The sequence below is a fragment of the Pleurodeles waltl genome, chromosome 5, assembly GCF_031143425.1.
Source record: "Pleurodeles waltl isolate 20211129_DDA chromosome 5, aPleWal1.hap1.20221129, whole genome shotgun sequence".
NCBI lineage: Eukaryota > Metazoa > Chordata > Amphibia > Caudata > Salamandridae > Pleurodeles > Pleurodeles waltl.
The window spans coordinates 687,403,167-687,424,116 of NC_090444.1; the positions used below are offsets into that span (position 1 = coordinate 687,403,167).

The 20,950-nt window shown below is 44.4% G+C and overlaps 1 protein-coding gene across 2 annotated transcripts in view; it reads left to right on the plus strand.

Moving 5' to 3' along the window:
• FYN (FYN proto-oncogene, Src family tyrosine kinase) overlaps window positions 1-20,950 on the plus strand; it is a 473,812-nt gene that overhangs the window by 212,582 nt on the left and 240,280 nt on the right. The window lies entirely within an intron of this gene.

Consider the following 20,950-nt stretch of genomic DNA (forward strand, 5'->3'; position numbering starts at 1 on the left):
ATTGGTTCTCTGGGCCACTTTTAGAGTCTGATGCTGAATCTGCAGTAATGCATTTTTTTAAACAACGGGAAAGAGAAACTTCCCATAAATGTGTCTTGGTTCAAATAGTGCAAAAAGCGACTTCTGGCTTCCTGTAGTTGAATCTTGAAAATGTCAATCTACTTATTTCTACATAGTTATCCTTTTGTCATGAAATAGGCTCCCAATCGCCTGCCATGCTGTGTAGGCCTGGGCAGAGTTTGCAGAGTTCTATATGGAACTCTGCGAAGTTCTGGAAAAACTCTGCTGCGCTACGCAGAGTTCCACAAGTGGCAGAGTTAGTGTAAATTGCGCTGTTCACACTGATTTTAAGCATGGGAGTTTCTCCTGCACTGTAAAATCACACAAACAGCTTCAGGTGGAGCGCCAGAGAGCGCTAACTTCTTTCTGCCATTCGAGTAGATGTTCTACTCGAGCTGCAGCTTCCTCAACTCAAGCGGCAGCTGTCTCAACTTGAGAAGTCAAGGCCTACTGCGACTACTCACTTTCAGAAATCTCTCGCACTCTCCATCTTAGCGATTTCTCGCGCTCGCCAACTTAACATTGGTGAGCGCAAGTGAGAGAAAAACCTCCACTCTGCGTCACTTTGCAGAGTTTTTTGGAACTCCGCACAGAGTGGGGAAAATTCCATGAACTCTGCATCCAGAGCAGATTTTTTCGACCCACCCCTAGTGTTATGTAGCCCACCAGACACCTTCACACTTATAAATTGGCACCAAAGCCATATAACTGTCAAAGCTCTTTCATTACAACAGCACTCCCCCCAAACTTTATCAATGAACATCTTAGAATTGGCACTGGCAACGCCATAGGTCTGCCACTGGCTGCCAACAATTTGGCTTTGCTAATACTTTTGTTTTATCACTGTTTTTGGAAAACATTGTTGTTGGCGGAGCTGCAGGGCCCTTGCCCATATGAAAATAAAACATTTGCTAAAAACAAATATATTTTAGTCTCAAAAAGCATGCATTGCCATAAAGTTCCTTACTACTGAAGAAAACCTCTTTGCTAGCTGATGTGCTCCTTGTGAGAGAGCAGAATTCCGTCACTCATAGTGAAGTTAACCAATTGCTGAAGTGGGCTGACTGACTGCCCCATGTTGTATGCAGTAGTGGGCGGAAGACAAATATGACTGACACTTCAAATAGCCAATGAATGGAGAGTGTTGGCTGAAAGACACTATAAATACATCATATCAATTAATCAATCAATCAGCGATTTTATCATCCGCACGGCTACTCATAGTCGCTGCCCTGCTAGACTCATTGACCACCTTTACCAAAAGCAAACTAATAAGCCACTTCAAACCGCAAGGTTTTAAGGTGGTGTTTGATGGCCCTTCAGCGCCAAAGATAAAAAGGAAGTGAGTTCAAGGCAGTGGCAGCAAGAAAAGAAAAGAAAAAAACACCCCACTTTTTCCTCTTTATTCTAGATGCCACTGCCGACAAAGTATCAGATGAGCACATGGGTCGAGCCGGATGTCATATCACACCATGTGTTTAATTTTTAGTTAAATCAAATGATCTTGGCTAATGTTAGATCTAAAGATTTGCTTAAACAAACAAAACCCTCATATTCACAAGATTGCATCATATCAATTTATCTGGCTAGCAGTGCACTCTGAAAATAATCTACTTAGACCTTGCTAAAGACAAACAATGACTCAGCTCAGAAAAAATGGCAAAGTCCTTCAACACTCCTGTCAATACACATAACATTACTACAGACATCTTAACCAAGGTCAAACTCATTTTACTTTCATCTTAGGCAACATAAGCTATAACTAACTTAGACTTACAAGAAATCGCTACTAAAGACAGACAGACAATCAATGGATAGAAATCCCTGAACCATATGAAAATTGCCCTCAAATTAAGAAAGATCTATAGTGACATAATAGTTGTGGAAAGTCCTATAGAACTGCTGATAATTACTAAATGAAGCAGTGGAAAGACCAAGCTGCGCAATCCCACCCCCACCATATAGTCAATATCAGTCAATTCTGATAGTGGGGATTGCCACAGACAACACTCCTACTGCCAAAAAATTGTCAACAATGGAAATTACAACAGTTATCACCATGTATAGTAGTTTGTACTCACCTGGAGCACTCCAACTAAACCAATCAACCAGAAACTGTTTGATTACAGAAAACATAACAACATTTATTCCAGTATTCCAGCACATTAATGCACCAAAATCTAAAATGTATAGGTCAAAAGAGGTGTTACAAGTTGGGGACAGTGCAAAGGCATAAGTGCATGAAAAAAAGCAAAAATTGAGTATGAACGAAGTTCCTTCATTTCGAATTACGATATCCAAAAAGTAACCACTTCTAATTATGAATTACTGCACCACCAGCCACAGTTGCAATCTTTTCAAGTGTCACAGATGTCTGAATCAACAGCCCAATGTGTTTCTGGTAAGTCGGTAAAGGCTGCCTTTGATTGCTTCTCGGCCAGCTCGTGAGGATTTCCATGACACATACTACATTAAGCCTTGAGGAAGTCTTTTAGACGAAACACGTGTTGGCTGTGTATTCTAATTGGACATCATATAAGAAAAGATCAATTGTAGCTCATTCTGTCTTCCATTGTCTGCCTGATCTACTTACACTCTGCCCAAATTCTGTAAACTTGGTACATCATTGTTATACTGTCGGTACATCTCTTGGACAAGCACATGATTATATGCCTTTATTCTGTACCAAACTTGTAATATACCTTTTATCTATACATTTAGATTCTTTTGCATTAATATGTTGGAATAAACTTTGTTATTTTTTTGGTAATCAAACAATTTCTGGTTGATTTGTTTATTTGGAGTGCTCCAGATTAGTCAAAAATGATGAAAATGTAGTATATTGTGCCTCCTATTCTGCCTTCCACCTAGGAGCAATTTAGACTCCCTTATTAGGTTTCACCTGCACTGTGTTTGCGTGCACGCTGTGCTTGCAAAGTCATTTGTTAATGAGAAAAATCAGCCTGGAGAGCCCGCAGGTGCCCACGGACTACCCCTTCCTGTCCTCGGGATCTGAGCCCTACCACCCGGCAGAAGAGAGTATTGGGTACTATCCCTGAGGGTGTACTGTACCGCTTCAGCGCACACGAGGAGTACAGGTAAGGGGAGCAGACGTCTTTCCATCCCTGTGCCGCCGAGCAGATCGAGCTGTACCCAGAACCCTTTCATAGCTTCCCTCCATCACCCGGCTCCTACCCACAGCCGCACACCCCACCCACGGAGCACAGGCCGTGAGCGCCCTTGAGCGGATGAAAGTGAAGAGGAACCATCCCAAGAAAAGTGAGCGTTCAAAAACTTGTATACACGCCCACCCCAACTCTCCCTCTTCTGGGAGTGGTCTATTAAGTATAATGACTCGTGATTCACTGCTTTCTTTATATTCCTTCTCCTTTAAAAAATGCCATTGCCAATGGACAAATACTTTCTAGCCTCTATTTTGCAAAACTCCCTTTTTGGCTTTCAAAAGCCCACCTAGTATGTGCAATATTATAAAGAGAATTGCGTGCATCCATGGTCTGGGGCACAGTTAAATTTATGTGCTTGCTTGTCACTTGTACTTTATTGCACTGTATGATCACTTTTTTATTTTAAGTTTGCCTTAAAGTACATGCTCGTGTCCTTGTGCATATTCGGAGACAGGTGGAACCGGACAATGCATAAGCCTAATTAATATGTGATGCTATTGATGCAATTTGCAATGCCTCGGCTCACTTTCATTGTCACTAGGATAAGGTGTGAACAAGTGACAGCGAAAATATATCAATTGGAAAAGCCAGCAGGTTTCACCTCTATGAAATCTATTGGTTTTGTCAATGTGTTTTTCAGATATGTCACACAGCGGCGCCCACTGCTGTGCAGCATGTCTTAAAGTTTTTTTCAAAACTCTCTAACGTGGCCAGCATTGACCGCATTAAAGTTTAGCGGTAACTGCATCGTAGTGTTTTTTAAACTTTAAGATGTTGCGCAGCAGCTAGCGCTGCTCTGTGATATGTCTAAAAAACATTTACAAAACCAATAGATTTTGTAGAGGTAAAACTTTACGGCTTTGCCAATGCTTGTTTATTTCATTCATCATGTCAACTACATGGCCAAGCTGGAATGGCCTCCGCACCTGTAGGCGAATTGGGTAATACTGGAAAGGTGATGTTTTTCACTTGGAGACTCCAACTGTAAATAGACAGAAGGAAAGTGAAGCTGTGTTGTCTAAAATGGGGCTCTTAAATCAGCCCCTTTGCTCTGTTTATCACTGCTGGCAGGTTACTGTTTTCACTTGCCCTTACCTCTCTACTTGTGAGCTCACTCTGGCTTGCTGTAACCTCTCTTATTTTTACTCTGATCACTCCCAGTTCAGGTAGAAAAAGCACAGTACCCCCTTCTTCTCCCTGTCTTCACGTGCCCCATATTAAAGATTCAGCACCAGGATGCCCTTTTCAGTAACCGATGCACAGTATTTCATTCATTCCTTCATTCGTTCATCCACTGATTCATGCATGACTCTTTCTTCCTTTTCACAGTTGGGTTTATTTTATGAATGTCAAAAAATAATTCCTGTCCATTCAAATCGATATATGCAACAAAAACTGCTTTACCATATCATGGCAATGGATTAGAAATCTCAGAGTTAATGAGTCCTTTCAGGTTTTAATAATGTGTACAAATGGTTCTCAGATCTAATTCCTAATGCAATTTTGTTGCTTTTACCAATGTGAGCGCAAGATAAGGCTTGTGCAACAGCCCACTCTGCCCAGAGCTGGACTTCAAACAAAAAGTCAGCGCTGTCAAAAATGATCTAGCCAGCACCACACTGCAAGTGTGTGACTAGAATGTTGCCATGCGGTACCTGGTTGGGTCATTGTGTCCCTTCCTGCATTGAAAGCCTGCAGCCTCCTTAAGAAATGCCAGACCAATACAATGGCCAGGCCGGCCTAGACTCTGCCTAGGATAGGTCTTTGAGAGAGGCATTGAAGAAGGAGACGCATCGGCATGTGACGCAAAGCATCATGCATGCGCAGTAGGGAATTCAATTCATTCTGCTCAGCTGAAGTCCATCCTCTCACTCTGGTACAGTAGTGTTGCCTGAGTTCGAAGCAGGTTAGATTTGGGTATATTTTAGTATTTTCATTGTTGCTGAAGGCAAACAACAAGAGAGAGCGCGGACCTGTTAATGGAGGGACTTGGTGGAGGCTGGTTGCAGACTAGTCCTCTCCCGGCAAGTTTCGTGGGAAGTAGGAGGGAGGACAGGATTGGCTGAGGTGGCAGAGGGAGTCACATAAGTAGCCTACAGGATTAAGACAGCCAGAGGGGGAAGTGACATCTTCTTCCGGCTCTCGGGCAGTGACAATGCAGACGGAGCATTTGCCACCCACCTGCCCTGCGGGGTCAGGATGGTTGTTGGTGTAGGATGCCTGGTTGGGACAGGTTGCTGGAGCATGGGAGCAATACATTGGAGGGTGGAGAGTCAGTTGCGGGTGGATCCACCACTTTGGAGGAGGAATAACAAGTTCAGGTGAAAGGAGATCTGGGAGTAGTTTGGCTGGACCAGGCAAATGAAGTGGTGTTTGGAGGATGTTTTGGAAAGGAAGAGAGGAGGATGATGGTGATGGAGGAAATGACAGGGGCCCATGACAAAAGAACGCGTGAGGCATTATGAGGAGAGAATGGTGAAATGGGGCAAATGAGAAGACACAGCTGAAATGTTAAGAAGTTCAATCTGTGGTGTTGTTACATGTTATGATGTTTATTGCAATCCTGTCCTAATAAATGGCCTTTTCCACAATAATAGAGTTGTAATGCTTTCCCATGAAGAGTAACAGAAATCTGTGATCTGTGTTTTGTCTTGTACCAAAGTTATCTTGCCGTTATTATTATTCTCTCAGATTTACTAGGAACACAAAGATCTCTGCAGCAGGTGCCTTAACCCCATAAGATATTTTAAAATCAAACTTTGAAACCAATTAAGCAGAACAGATTTACTGTCCCATTTCTCCTTGTTGCCAGTTTCTTTGTGGAAGAGTTTTTAAAAACAAATGTATAAGTTGAGGCGCAGATTTTGCATTAGGGTTGCAACACTTTTCTGGTGCAACCCTGAGGCAAAAACCATTTTTAGATTTATAGTGTCACACAAGTCCTGGTTGAGTTGATTTGGTGAAAAAAGAACAAAAAATATATGAACGCAAGGCAGCACATTGCCCTGCATTGTGTTACCTTGCATCAGGTAGCCATTACATACAAGGAGTGTTTGTATGTATCCTCATAATGCTCTCAAATGTACTCATGGTAGACCTACTAAACATATGTCTAAGATCTTTAGATCTAATGCCACTTCTTATGATGTCACTTCCTGTAAAGTCAAGGGTTGTGATTCCACTTCCTGTGATGTCATTTCCTGTAATGCCACGTGCGATGTCACGTGACGTGATGTCACTTGCATACTGCCTAACTTGGTAGTCCCTGACTTCTTTTGTAAGCACTTGTGCCCTGGTTATGTTATTCAATTGTCATTATCTTATAAAGAATAACTTCTGTAGGTAGTTGTAGCAGTTGCTATCCCAAGCCCTTGTGCAGCATTTCTGTGTTTTGGCATTAAAATATACAGGAGTGCCTTTATTCCTGGTCCAGTGGGCTGTGCGTGCTCTGGGGGAATACACCATCTTCACTCCTCACAGTCTTTCTATGGGCACTATACTGTGGATGTTTTACCTACACATGTCTAGTGACAGGTTTGCATAAATATCATAACTTATTTGCACCGCTTTGCATTTCTGGAAACTGAGGAAAACATACACTCTAAAACAGGGATACATATACCAAGTCTGTTAATTGGTCTCTATGGATCACATTCCTTCAAGAAGGATAATGTTCTCTGCTCTTGTCATCACCCCATGCAGGGACACCATTTCCTTCCCCTAAAGCTCATAATACAGCAGGGGATGGGTGATGCCATTATGAGCCCTATAAGGGTCCACTTGCATAATGGGAGTTGTTCAGTATTTCTGTCTGGAAAGCATAAGGCCAGAATTATGGTTATGGGCTAGAGGAGGCAATACCCCATGGACATGTACCGTGATCCCATTGGCCTGCACTCACACTCCTGTTTAAGTAGCCCTGCCAGAGATGAGTTGCATAGTATTTCCCACCTACTTCTAGTTCCTACTCTGAAATTAGTATATTTAGGTTCCAGCCACTCAACTAGATCATCTCAGCCTTGTTCTGTATGAGGACGGATGTTGTCGCCAGAGGCCCGGTGGAGAATGCATACCTGTAGGTTGGACCTGGCCTAGTGCCAGACTGTCTAGCCCTTGGGTCCCAGAGGCTACCATAACATCCTCCAGTGTGGGAACCAACGTCTTTCAATAGACCTCCTGAAGTGACATCATCTCTCCTCCTTGTGAACCACATCAAGTTTTGCAGGACCCTTAATGCTACTCCAGGTCAATGTCTGCAGACAAATTAATTCAACTAACTCTTTGCATACTGCAAGGAATTAAATACACTCTCCTAACAGCCAATTCCCCCTATAGGAACAAGCCAATCAGTTCACTCCAGTCGTCGCTCATGCTAGACACAGCATAACTTTACCTGTTTAGAATATCTTTTCTTCCCAGAGATATCTTCTGTAGCTTCCTTCTGGGACCTGCTCAAAAGGCTCAGCCAGAGATTTGCCAAACAGTGCACTCTGCATTCTCACGTCACATAGATTGTACGGAAGACAGCCATACATTGCATACATTGTACTTGACAGGCTCATCTGTGTTCAACATGCATTTCATAATGAATGGTATCACTATTGTACGGTAATAGGTGGCTCGTACTTGCCTTCATTTTCATCTATCAATTCATTTCATAGTGCTTTTGTCTGGACTTTTACACTGATATTGATAGATTTGTCTCAACTGCACCCACCCATTAAATCTGCTGAAAGCTGTAACTGTAAATTATTATATTTATATAGCACTTATTACCCCGGACGAGGTGTTGAAGTGTTTTGAGGCAATTAGCATGCTACTCCGCAATCTAAGCTTGGAAGTAAGAAGCTAATAGATTAATTACAACTGTTTTTTGTTCACTTGTGGATTAGTAAGTGTGTTAAGTTAGTATATATTGAGATTTCATGCATTTACATATTGTTTTGAAAGGGATTGATTACTCTAAGTGGATTAATAAAGGGAGATTGGAAGCTGTTATTTGGAGTGGCGGACCTGTGTGCCTGTTAGTTGGGAGAATTGGGTAAAGGAGGGAAGAATTTCGAATGGGTGTTTGGCAGACTATAGCAGTCAAAGAGGTTTAGAAAGAGTCAGAGAGTGGTAGTCTGCACAGAAGTTCAAAGGGATTTTTTGTCCCCCCCACCCTCCCCAGTAAGAAAATATTAATATATAAATATATTGAGAGATACCCACAGATCTAAATGTATTGTAATATGCATTTGTGTATACACTGAGCTGAGCTTACCTACGAGACTAATGGGAGATCCTGATCATTTTTCTTGTTCCTAAAGATAAGAACTGTGGGCCTGATTTAGAGTTGGTGGACAGGTACCCATTTACAAACATGATGATATCCCATCCACCTTATGGCAAGTGCTTTATATGCTAAAGCTCTCGTAATAAGACGGACAGGATATCCATCACATTTGTGACAGAGTCACCCATCTTCCAAAGTCTAAATATGGAACTTAATCTGCAATATGTCTTGAAAATATCTTAGATGATGGGGTTGCTGTTGGGCATAAGGCAAAGAATATGCAATGCTCGTTATCTTTGCACTTGCCATTGATATTTGGAGTCAGTATATGTTCCCTATAGGCCAGTATGAACTTCTAATTATGCCTGCAAAATTCTTGAATATCACATTACATGTAATTTATTAAAATGAAGCTTACTAGATTATGCACAATGGATGTCAACAGGTGACTTTTTTGCTTACAAAATGTCTCACCAAAAGATATTAAATAAGCAAATCCGCCTCATGCTTGTGTCTTGTGGGACTTGACTAGCGAAGGTATGTCCTTTTTTGGAAAGCGTTAGGCAAGATACAAACAAACTACATTTACGCAACATGTGCAATTTTGGTTCATTTTCACAACATGTTGCACGTTACAATATGTTATTTCACGCACTTCAATTCTATTTGAAGCCTGACACCACATTACACAATTCTTGGGAAGGCTCAGATGAGTGTATTTTTTAGTTCATCTCAGACCAGAATACTTCCTTTTGGAGTTCTTTACCCTTTTGTAATAGTAATTTTGTTTTTGCCTTTCTGATTGCCAGTTTGTACCACTTGAATTGCCACATGTATACTAGGTTAGGCTCCTGGGAGTATTGTCTTGTCTGCAGTCAGTCTACATTTCTCATCTTTGTTCATTCATGTGAAAACCTGGTAAATCATTATTTAGCTCTCGCTTTTACAACCGGATTTTCATGAGAATTACCAGGATGGACACATCTAATGCTGCATAAATCCTGTTTTTTAATAAATCAATTTCATCTTGTTTTGTCACCATGGACAGACACCAGCTTACTTTCTTGAAGTGACTCTTATGGCGTCTGCTGTTAAAAAGATTCCCATCTACTTAGCAGTGACACAAGATGAAGAGATTTTTGTGGATTTAGTCGTAGCCTACCTTGTGGCCTGTCTGCGGAAACATTTCCAGGTCGAGGGTGCCAATGGATTCAAATCATGTCAAATTATATCCAATTTGTGTCTCTCTTGAAGAGCAGGGTCTTTCGCCAACTGCACCAAGAATACGAGTAAATTTGCTTAACAAAGTTCAAGAAGCACTGCCTGTGAGCTTCAAGAATAATGAACAGTCAAATTTGAGCCTCTCACTATTATTCATGATTTATCTTAAGTACTATTAAGTGTTAAAAACATTTTCTGTTATGTGCCACGAGGATAATTTAACATTTTATAAATTCCTTATGGGTCAATCTAGCAGTGCTTAATTTGTAAATAAAAACGTGCCTGTGCCCAAAACCCTACTCTTAAACACGCGGCTGCTGCAATTAAATGTAGGAAGACGGAATACTGAGACAGCGTAATCCTGAAGCCATCTTGGGCCTCTTCAATCCATTTACAGCCACGCCCTGCCCCTTCAGCTCACTTTTGCAGCTTTCTATTTTCTCCCATTGTGACACGTTTTTGTTTTTCTCTCCCTCCGTCTTTCCCATATGTGTCTTTTTCTCACAGTAAATGCATGAGACAGAAAAATAAACGCCGGCCCTCAAAAATAAGTGCTAGTGCTCCGCACCGGAAACAACAAACACATATTAAGCACTGCAATCTACCCTTCAGCTCCCTCAGTGCCATGAATTGACTACCTTCAGGGGACTTTAACTCAGGACTTCATGCCCCTGAAAGGACTAAAATTAATCTCATACTATTGAGCAAAGTTCATAATTTCCTGCCAGCATCATAAATACAGCTCCTCACTTTACGGGCCACGGCTTGGCGGTTATTTTTCCCTTGGAACGTATGCATTGACTTTGATGAGTTAGTACTATTTGAGCAGGGCACATCACTGTTTTTGCTGTTTTCAATGTGGCAAGTATGATGCTTCATTCCAGCCATTGAAAACACATGAATTGATCACTTAGGGTTTACAAGGTTGAGATTAGCTGTAAGGTGATTTTCAGATCTGTTTGATTTTTACTTTTCCCCTTAATTCTGCCCCTTTGTGTTGAGGAAATACAACTGCCCATACAACGCTGGTCATGATTTCATATCCAATGATCATCAAGATCTGTTATGCATTGCTAAATCTAGTTGTGAGTGAAGTAGAAATTGGAAAACCCCCTCCTGTTTAGGTTCCGAGTTTAGGGAATAGAATTTTTAGGGAGTTTAGAATTCTACCAGATTTCTAACCAATATTCTACAATTCCGAGGGACTTTGAAGTCTCATTTGCTACAGTAGATGTTTCCGATTCGTTGGCAGTCTCTTCTCAAAACTGATTTGCCCCTCCAGGTTTAGTGGTGATTTATTTACTTTTTTTCTGTTTGTAACAGTTTTTTTATTGGGGTTTTCATAAACAAATAAATACAGCAGTAAATGACCCAAAAGGGAGGAACTTGATGTTTCACATTATCTCAATACAATCTTATGGAAAGCAGTGACAAGCATGCAAGGCTTTAAATTTGGCGAGACATTTGCTAACACTTCCTCGAACAGGGCGATGAGTGTGCTGACATTAAACAGTTGTGTATGAACAGAGCTACCCGTAACTGGGGTGTTACCCTTAAAATGGGGAAGGAGGGTGATGATTCGGACTCAGAAGTAGGCTGGCCTGTAGCAGGAAATGGAACTGGTGGATCGCTGGGGCTTGGCTCAACTATGGTGATGGTGACGCCGTGGGGGTAGTTATAGCCTGGGCTTATATGCAGTTGCTGCAGTGTGGGAGATGGGTGGCTGTGTAGTAGAGGGGGACCGGGTAGGGTGGGGTGGGGGGTGTTTGCCCGTTAGAGGCGTGGATGAGGGTAGACTAGGACCCCTGTGATCGCTCAGTCGTTATCACCGGGGTAGGTCGTTATTCTGTGTAAGTTATAGAAATTGGTCAAGAAGAGTGTCCCATGCCATAGAAACTGGATGCTAGAAAAGGTGTTTCACTTCATCATGACAAAGGGCCCATGCCACACTGTCACTGGTGGCACCAATGCCACCCTCCACTGCAGGCTAAGGGTTCTCTTGGCTCGTAAAAGAGCCTTGCTGGCAAAGTGCGTCTCCTCCTTTTGGTGATCCCTGCATTTAAATATGCCTAGGGCGCAGGACTCCCATGACTGAACGTCAGTGAGTTCAGTGACATACTACAGAATGTCGTGGACTGAATGCCAGTATGAGGAAAGAACAGGGCATGACCATAAAATATGCTGTAAGTTGGCAGTAGCCAAGCAGCAGGGGGGGCAGCACAGGTGTGATGTGAGGAATTAGCGGTTGAGCTGCTCTGGGGTCAAATGATTGACTCGGTGGAGGATAGAGAACTGTATGCTTTTAAATCATTCATCTTGAGATACCTGCTGGGGGAACCTTCAAGGGTTTCTCTCATTCAGTGTTGTGTGATGCCCTCCCTATGTCATCCTCCCACTTGCCCTGCAAAGCAGTCAGTGAAAACTCGGTATGTTAATGCATCGCCCTATAAATCCATGTGATCAGGTGTTGCCTGCCTCCAAGTGAAGTAGTGCCTGTATGACAGTGTGGATCTGGGGCTCCCCGCCGTGTGTGGACCAGAGGACCTGGCATGTATTCAGTATTTGTCTATAGGTAAGAACCTGTCACAGTGGCATGGCGTGAACAGAGATAAGTTGGTCAGAAGTGAGTAAGTGACCGTCAGTAAAGAGGTATACAACAGTGGTTAGTGACCTCTCGTGCCAGCAGGTCCACGGTGGAATAGGAGCCAGGGAATCATGGGAGGCCCTGCAGGGGGAATGCTGGAGTGTACGGGGGCTTGGCATGAATGGAGGTGAACCTGGGTCATGCATTTGCGAGCTACTGACACCTGCAGGGACCATGGTGATGGAGGTGAACTTTTAGTGAGCAGAATGCCTCTTATCATGGCCGGTGCGAGAGGACAGACACATGGCACGTCTCACCCATGTTGCACCCTGCCAGCCAGAGTGATATCTATTACATTTGCACCATTAAGTAGTATGCTTTGAAGGATGGCAGTTGCAGCTTTTACGGTGTAATCTGGTGACGTTTGTCTCCCCAGGTATGTTCTCCCAACAGGGTATCCAGCTCTTTGAAGAAACAGGGGGAGGGGGTGAATGCTAATGGGGAGGTTTGCAAAGCAGTAGAAGAGCCAGAGTAGGATTACTATCTTTGACAGACCCTTTTCCCTGTTACGGCTAAAAGATTTTTGGAGAACTGCATTTGTGATTTTAGTGTGGACAGTGCTTTTCTTTGGTTACCGTCATATAAGCCAGCCGGTGAGTGGTAAAGATGTACTCCAAGGGTTCGGACTGTGGTTTTCTGCCAGCTTAGTAGTGTCCTCCAGAGTCACATCTCCAGCGATGCGATGCCGGAACGCTGCGGATATACACTTGATTTAGCCCAACTGACTCTGAGACTAGCTTGTGCGAATATGTAAAGCCTGGCATGTAGGAAAGATCAGAAGGGACATCTAGAAGGTATAGAAATAATTATTCGACCCCTGCCCACACCACCAGAAAAAAACATGTGAAAACATTTATTAAACTCCTGTACAAAGAATGGATTTTATCTATACAGCAAGCATACATGAGGAGGAAGGCAGCACCCTGAAATGGCTTTAAAAAAACTGACCAAAGTGGATCATTTATATAAAAGAAAGAAAAGTATCTTAAATGATAACACAGACAATCCCTGAACTGCTCAATCTGAACTGTTGACTTTTAGATGAGATACACCACCATCCTCAACAAAGCAAGCTCCGTCATCGCACCGCAACTATGGAAGATCATCAACAGTTCCTTCGAGTCCGCCACCTTCCCGGAGAGCTGGAAACACGGTGAGATCAACGCCCTCTTCAAAAAACCCAAGGCGGACCCAAAGGACCTCAAGAACTTCCGGCCTATCTCCCTGCTCCCCTTCCCGGCAAAAGTCATTGAGAAGGCTGTCAACAGACAACTAACCTGCTTCCAAGGAGAACTGCATCCTGGACCCTTCCCAATCCCGATTCTGTAGCAACCACAGTACCAAAACTGCCCTCTTACTGGACAGCTGTTAAACCGCAGCCCTCATCCTCCTGGACCTCTCGGCCGCATTCTACACCATCTGCCACCACACCCTACGCTCACGCCTCAGCAATGCAGGAATCCGTGACAGAGCCCTAGACTGGGTCACCATGGCCCCGCTCGCTAACATCGCCCGATCCCACAACCTCCAACATCATCTCATATGCCGATGACATCCAGCTGATCCTCTTCCTCACCAAGGACTCCACCAAGACCTACCTCCACGAAGGAATGAAGGCCATCGCCAAATGGATGAAGAGCAGCTGCTTCAAACTCAATTCTGACAAGGCAGAAGTCCTCATCTTCGGCTCCACCCCCTCCGCAGGGGATGACTCCTGGTGGCCTGCCACTCTCGGAGCCGCTCCGACTCCCACCTACCACGCACACAACCTAGGATTCATCTTGGACTCCTCCTGCTTCAACACCATCTGCATGCTCCGAAAGATCTACAAATGGATACCCACCGAAACCAGAGGAACAGTCACCCAAGCCCTCGTAAGCAGCAAACTGGACTACGGCAATGCCCTATACGCAGGAGCCACGGCCAAACTCCAGAAGCATGCCTCATCCTGGACATCCCCGCCACTGCCACATCACAGAGCACCTGAGAAACCTGCACTGGCTCCCAGTCAACAAGAGAATCACATTCAAACTCCTCATCCACGCTCACAAAGCAACGCACAACACTGGACCAGAATACCTCAACAGGCGGCTCTCCTTGTACACCTCAACCCAACATCTCCGCTCCGCCGACCTTGCCCTCGCAACCGTCCCATGCATCCGCAGAACTACAACCGGTGGTAGATTATTCTTGCACCTCACCGCCAAAACGTGGAACACTCTTCCTACCCACCTGCGCCCGCCAAAGACCTCCTTACCTTCAGGAAAAGACCTGGCTGTTCGAGCAGTAGCAGCATTCCCCCTGCCCCAATTCACCCTCTCCCCTCAAATTTACAAATTCCTGATTGATTGATTGATTGAATTATTCCACATGTGAGGACACTGTATGCGTTACATCATCCAAGGGGGTCCCCAGATCCGTCTCTCCATGCGAAATCGTATGGCGAGGGGCTCCATAGCTATCGCAAATGGCAAGTAATTTATTCAGTTTGCAACTAGCTCCATGTAAGAAAGAAATATAATTTTAAAAGTGAATAAGGGTGTGTGGGAGTCATTCCACATGCGGATTGATTGGGAGATGTGTAGATCAGTGGTTCCCAACCTTTTGATTTCTAAGGACCCCCACTTTAACATTAATGGAACCCAGGGACCCCCACTGAATCATAATGGGAATCCGGGGACCCCCGCCTGAGTCATTACTGGAAGCTGGGGACCTAATTTGTCAATATTTGTTCATATTTTTTAATTTTCTAGGCTCTCGCGGACCCCCTGAGAAGGCTTTGCGGACCCCCAGGGGTCCCCGGACCACAGGTTTGGAACCACTGGTGTAGATAGTGCTGTAAGGTTTTAATCCTATTGATGATGTCCTCCAAGGTGAAATTCATAGCTAGCCCAGAATTCAGTACCAAAGAAAGTTGCAAGAATTCAGTGCCAAATGAAAGCTGGAAGACATAAAATAAACTGCAATACATAATAACCTTGATTTTCGTGGCATACTCAGGCTTTGTTCTGACTTTTGTAACAAATTTTGGTAGTCCTTGGGAGTTTGTCTAGCAACATATATTGTGCTGTTCCAGGTATTTTGCTATCGTTGGCATGGACTGACTGCTAGAGACAAATACTTTGGGATTTTGTTAACATAATGCAACGTCCAGAGCTTAGCAGAGAGCCAGATCTCAGCTCTGCGTTTTAAAATAACGTTCTGCATTTCCGTTGTGATGTACAACACACTAGGACCAGGATGTAAAGGGCACTTAATTGTGGGTTTCGTTTTACGATGAAATAGAACGTGAAAAAAAACAGAGGCGTACATTTTACAAACTTGAGTCCTGTCCAATAACATGATTGCTGCCAGAATGTGGGCGCAAATGTTGTTCTCCAGTTTCCACGCTTTACCACAGGGCTCTATCTACCATTGCTACGGCTTTCCAGCTCAGTCCGTTTCTTGTGGTACCATTTTTTTTCTTTTGCGGATCTGTTTTTCGGGGTTTGCGAGGGTGGGGAGGGGCGGCATGCTGGTCACAGGCCACAGTGTTGAATGTTCAGGAGTTTGCATTGTTAACGTCAGGGAACTGAATCCAATGACACTGCAGGGCCCGGGAAGGCGTCCAAGTTTTCGAGGCTCGCGTGGTGTGAGGGGAGGCACTGCAGCAGGCCCACGTAGCTGTGTGGAAAACTAGAGCCCTACACACGGGAAATAGACTCCCATCTGCTGAGAGAGCCGCCTGCCAAGGAGGCAACACAGTCGGCGTGATGGATGGTGGAGAGCAGCAGAACATTTCTAGCCGGTTCGGGCAGAGATATATTAATATATGCTCTCAGAATGGGAAGTACACTCTCTAGTATCCCGAGGGGTAGTAATCAGTAGCCATTGCTATAGCTATTTATAGGGATTCATACTAGAACCAGAACTTTCCGTTTTTCCATGGTCTTTGTGGACCATGAAGGTTCCCAGACCCCTTCCAATGTTGCAGGAATCGGAAAAGATATTGTTCTTTCGGATTTCTACATTTCACTTCAGAAGTGTGGGCAGCAGAAGCGGTTATGTGGGTCTAAGGTAACGTGCGTCTTACACAGCTCTGTCCATTATTGTAAACTAAGCAGTACAACATTATCATCTGATATGAAATGTACTGGAACGGATCAAATAAAATACAATACTTTTGAGCTGCAAAATGGACCCTCGTGCATTGCAAGCACTCCTTTGGAGGTGGAATTCACCAAACAGCCAGTAGCAAGAGGTGCAAAAGAAATACCCCTTTTGGCAGAGCCAAAGTCCACTTCGTGTATATTTTAAAGGATTGGTAATAATAGGTCTTGCAGATCAATAGTTTTGAACTTGTAAAGGCACACTGTATGGGTACTCTACAAGAAATGGGAGACTACATTGATTTGTGTTTTCTTTAGGCGGTGTTTGTGGTAAAAACCGACCCACCTGGCTATGAAACAGGCCAACAAACTGCTAAAAAACCGGCCCACACACTGATCTGTCAAACCAGCCCTTTGGGTAATACTTGATTGCCCTGAAGGCCAGTCTGACCCTGTTATACACTTCCTGCCTATCGGGACAGTAGTCTTCACACAGGCACTGCAGCAATTGTTCCTGCTCTTAAAGGGTTGGGTCTTCTGGTCAATTTTGAAGGGGGATGTTGACATTGGGATTTTTGCTACAAAGTGACCAATACCAAGCCCATAAAGGTCTACTCAAGTACAAATACCTCAAACCAAAGAGACCTGTACCACATACAAGGAAATTGGCTGAACAATAAGATTACATTTCAGACATTTTAAAAGTGAGCTATCTCACAATGATTTTCAGTGAACACTATCTGCCGTCAGACATGTTCACTGCCCAAGCAACACTTCCTCTACCACGGCTAAATGTCCGTCCAGAGGAAGAAGAAGCTAATATCGTTTATAGAGGTACAGGAAAAGGATTCAGTATGCAGAGGATGTGCTCTCTTCTCTGTAACTCCTCCTACCCATGACCGCGGTCATCAGAAAGGCATCAAGTCAGATTAGAGAAAGCGCAAGGCCATGTACACAGCCATCTTTGAAGGTAAGACCCTCCTGCCCGAGATCTTGAACACTCAAACAAAGAAGCGCAGGCACTGAAGGCATTAGCCGGTCCCTAGAGGGGACTGTGACTAACGCCCCCTCAGGCGGCAACAGAGGGACAGGCAGTCAAGGGGCTTGGGAAACACGAGTCAATTGGCCTGTGTGTTTCAAAGTGCCCAGTCAGGATGCTGGGGTGGGATCAGTATGTGGGCAAAAGGAGTCTCTGCTAGCGGGCCCCTTCAGTGTTTGTGATGATCATCATCCCACCCTCTTTTGACGGACAGATGCCAAACGACAGGGTCACTAATACCAGCATAGCCAGAACCAGGCATCAGGGTTGGTAGACCGACAATGCCCAAGCAGGGTCCTTGTGATGCCTTATGGCAGGGACACGGGGGGTGACAGGTACCAGCATGGCCAAAAAATGACATCACACAAGGACAGAAACAGAAGAATGCCCAAAGCAGGGTCCTTGGAATGCCTTAGGGCGGGGGCCCTTTTGGGCAAGTAAAGGGCCAGAAGATGGTCAGCACTGGGCGGACACGGCACTTGCTGTCCAGGCGCGGCCACAAGGCCATGAATGCCAGACATCAGTAGCAAGGGGGAGGCTCGAAGCCGCATCTCGCTGTACCAACGAGGCAGCAGAACGCGCTGTCACAATACGACTCACGGTGATGGTCTAAGTGACATATGACCAACCGGTAATGTTTATGACTGTAAGATGATTTATGTCTGGTCACGATACAGAATGTAACGACAGTAAGCGGATTGATTATCAACGAATGATCCTATGGATGTATGAGATAGCTGCATGTCCTGAAACAAAAAGATGACTGATGCTTTGTCTCACCCTTGTGAATAATGCAATAAACTGCGGCCGTTCTAATGCCAAAGAAGGTCTCCTGTGTTCTTTGCGGGCCACAGTGCCCTAGGGAAGCTCACCCCGCTGGGGGAGGCGGGGATTAGGATCATAGAGGGAGAGCAATGTCGGTAGAGCGTAGTTATTTGGCCGGTTTTTTTCATGCGTTTTATCCTTTAACTCCAAAAAAATGATGAGCGAAGAGGAGGGGGGAGATTGGGTTACATCCTAAATAATGTAAATGAAAACACAGTGCTTCTTGGCAAAATGCTTCCAGCAGTCCTCTACACCCGGAGCTTATTGGGATCCCAGCTAATTGTACAAAAGCCCCTCTGTTGTTGTGTAATCTTTGCGTTTTGACTTGTTCAGATGCAAATGCCCTGGGCGGATTGCCAGCTCAAGTTGTGTCCCTGCTGAGCAATTAGCATATGTGTCCAAAAACAAATTGATTTTTTATTTTATGCTTTGCAGCGACTATTGGCAGTACCGATACTGCCTTTCTCCGAAGGAGGTCGCTTTTATACGCCATATTTACGGAAAGCGTTTATTTAAATTTGATCTCAAATTAGATAGTTGCGTAAAGTGTGTGAAAATGTAAGTGCATCGCTGAAGCTCTGTGAATATGAATAGGGTTATAGTGTGACTGCTGATTAAAAAATAGTGTATTTTTACAATGTGCAGTTCACTAGAATTGTCCGACATTGCTTTCTGCTATTGTGTTTCCAAGCACATGTCCCATTCCTCGGCCTACATTGTACCATAACAGAGGAATACCGAGCCAAGACTTCGCTTCTTCGCCAGTGGTGCGTAAAAATGTGATCCGAACAGAGAGGGCCCAAAAGCCTTTGCAGCGGTATTTAATAATAACTGCTCATTCCTACCTCCTCTCATCACAGGTCACAGAATTCTGTATGGCTTAGTGTGAGATACCTGCAGATACATTTGTTTAAACATTTTTAAATCCCTGGATGGTCGTAAGTGACCCTTAACCTCCCCACTTGAAGAGAAAGGACACCAGTATGTGCCGTAAATATTCATGATAATTATTTCCTATAGAGGAATCACTTTCTGAATTCTTGTAATAAACAAAGAACCTACTCCAGGAGTTGTTTTTTGGGTAAACTTTAAGCCTTGGTAAGGTACAGAAAGCACACTGAAAGCCCTCTGGTGTGGGCAATGGGCCAACTGGACACTTTGTGAAACTGATATTGTATTGCTTTTCTCCGGATATCCGCCTCCCTTCTCTGCCATCATGGAGTCTTCGAGACTAGTGTGAAAAGTTATTCCCCAGAGTTAGGAGACCTTTCTCTTGAGGCAGATCACAATAGTTCCCCAACACAGCTGATCTGTATGAGTCGTAAGTCTGGAGTATCTAAGATATGAAGGAATGGTAAAGGCATGATAATATCTGATGCCTGAATAATCCTGCAAAAGAGTGCCCCTATGGATGCCCTTTCCCTACCTAAACGTTTTTGCATGTAACATCCTCTCCTTTCCATAGTTGCCAGCAAGAGCTGCTCTGGAACATCCAAGAGCGCTGATTCACCAAAAGGCTTTGGGAGGTAAAATCGATATCATGTCTCCTTTGACCTCCAAATATTTAAGACTGTTTATCACTGGCCCAACCGTACACCTCTAGATTGTCCCATTCTCCTATTTTCTCCTGAAGAGCTAGAAGAAATAGATAACATAAAGACATCACTTGAATCCCGTCAGAGGCGGTGCCTCCTTTAGGGCAGGGGATCATTGCCTCTCTGCTGCCAGTGCAGCAAATATGAAAAATAAAATAGTAAAACCATTTTATCACAGTTTTATTTTTAAGTGCAGCCAGCCCGAGCCAAGTTGTAGGGTAGGGCCATCACTGCTGACTGGCTGCAGGGGAGTAGGAGTGGTGGACACTCCAGTTTAAAGTGCACATGTCACATGTCACATGTCACTTTGGCCTGCTGTCTTGTGATGGGCAGACTCACATGCACACTTTAAACCTCTCCACCGCGCTGTCTTAGATAGCTGGGTGGAGAGCAGGCACAGGCCTACATTTATTATCCTTTCCTTGTTAAAGGGCGGGGCATGTGGGGTGGTGACCAGTGAGAGGAGTGCACTGAGCACTCCCCTCACTGTGCATGTATGTTTGGCCGTCCGTCTTGGGCCGGCCAAACACACAATCGCAGTAGGCTCTCTCCAGCTCTGCAATAAGGTTGCCGGGCTGGAGAGAGCTTGCACAGGCTCCCTGTCTGCCTGGGAGCACCCTGGCTGGGTGCTCTCAGCCAATCCTGGTGCTGCTCTGAGCAGCGTCGGAATTGGCCACAGGGCAGGCTGGGAGCCTGTGCCTGCTTGCAGCGACTGAGGAGAGGAGCGTCTTGCGGAGTGGAGGTAAGTTACATTTAAAAAAAGTGTTTTTAATGACCCTTCCACCCCCTCATCGATGCGGCGCCCGTCCCCTGTGATCCTCTCGAGCCGTGACTGGATCCAGGGTGAGAAATGTGATGCAACTGCTACCAGAACTTTGTCTGATTGGTTTGATTTTAATTTTATAAAGCACACAACTACCCGATTCAATCTATCAGTGGAGAAACTGATTGATAAATCATGACAATTGGAACAGGTATGTTTTGCAGAGTTTTAAGGAACCTAAATAAGTGTGATTTT